This window comes from Sinocyclocheilus grahami, unplaced genomic scaffold, assembly GCF_001515645.1.
Source record: "Sinocyclocheilus grahami isolate Dianchi unplaced genomic scaffold, SAMN03320097.WGS_v1.1 scaffold306.1, whole genome shotgun sequence".
In the NCBI taxonomy this organism is placed as follows: domain Eukaryota; kingdom Metazoa; phylum Chordata; class Actinopteri; order Cypriniformes; family Cyprinidae; genus Sinocyclocheilus; species Sinocyclocheilus grahami.
The window spans coordinates 717860-719483 of NW_015505485.1; the positions used below are offsets into that span (position 1 = coordinate 717860).

Genomic DNA, 1624 nt, shown 5'->3' on the forward strand with positions numbered 1-1624 from the left:
TTCTATTGCACAACCAACGCCTGCATTTTCACGGAAATAAAGTTAACGAAAATCAAATACACTTTTTTCAGTTTTTGCATTTTAGGTAGGTTTGTTAAGGTTAGATGCATATATTTAATACATTTTAATTAATACATTACAATTAATAAAATTAAGAAGAATGTAAGAATTTCGCTCTGAAACATGATAATTGCTATTTATCAGCATGCTTAATTTTAGACAATAACCCAAGAATTTCGTTACAAACAGTAAACAATTAGGCCTACTAGAGAAATTTTATGTCGGAGCGGGATCTGAGCGGGAATTGGTTCACGGTGAGCGTGAGCGGAATATTAACGGAGCGCTTGCTTGTGCGGTTAGAGCGACTGAGCGGAGCGCACGTCCATAGAGCGGAAAACGTAGCGGAGCGTCACACCGCTCCGCTTCGCTCACATGCTCTGCTACCAACCAAGGAAAGGTGAAAGAGATTAACCCAGTAACTTTGTTTTGGTAAGCCTTTTTCTGAAAGTGTCTGAAAAAACGAGCGCGTCTGATTTCACTCCCTTGGTGACGTTGCAAAGGGATCTCATTATAATATTACCACCCCTTAATCTGTAAGTTACCACCCACGGCGCTGTCATTTGATTTCGCAAGCGACAACGGTGTACTAGTTTTAATGCCATGGTGAAAGTTTGAGCAAAACTAAATGCTAACTGTTCTGCCTTTGGCTGCACAGACGAGCACAGAACACTATTTACAGTCCCAGCCTCAGAGGAGACAACAGAGCAGTGGATTTATTGATTTATTTATTGTATATTGCTCTGCCACACAGATCTAAAATAAACATGCGATTTATTTCCCAGCTGTTTACCTTCACAGACATAACCGACTGTTTTTGTAACTCGTGTGTTTTTAACAAACTTGTGTGTGAATAAGAACTTAGTTTAGTACTCACATGCTGTGACAGCTGCTTTCTGTCTGTGTGCTTCGGATGTGTGCGCTCAGAAAACCGTATATCAGAAGTTTAAACTCATATGGTTTAAAATGCATGATTTCAGTGCGATAAACATGATAATCAGAACAAAAACAGTTGTTTTTTTAGCAGGTACTTGCTGTAATGGCGGAGCTCTATGCTGGAAAAGGGGGCAGGGAGCAGCAGCTCATTTGCATTTAAAGAGACAGGCACACAAAACAGTGTGTTTCTGCTTCCACTCAAAATAGGCATTTTCAAAATTATATAATAAATAATCTGTGGATATTTTGAGCTGAAACTTCACAGACACATTTAGGGGACACCAGAGACTTATATTACATATTGTAAAAAGGGACATAATATGTCTCCTTTAAAGCTAAAAAAAAGTCCTTCAGTCTAGAACAGTAAGTGATTTTGTCTTTGTCTTTTGTTGTTTGATTGATATTATGCAAAATCAAAATCTAAACCGTATTTCGCTTAATTGCACAGCCCTACAATCAGCCACAACAATAAAAGGACTATGCTACACGTAAACTAACCTATGAGGCTATTGCAATGGAAAAATGCAGTTCAAACAGAACAATTCCAGCATTTAAAATTCTTGCAACTGCAAAAGTCTATGGGTGGAAAACATGCTCAAAGTTACCCCCCCCCCCCAAAAACAAGTCGTAC

At 38.7% G+C, this 1624-nt stretch overlaps 1 protein-coding gene across 3 annotated transcripts in view; it reads left to right on the forward strand.

Annotated features, from left to right (window-relative positions):
* The window catches only part of LOC107601512 (neutral alpha-glucosidase AB-like), a 28841-nt gene that overhangs the window by 12593 nt on the left and 14624 nt on the right, over window positions 1–1624 (forward strand). The window lies entirely within an intron of this gene.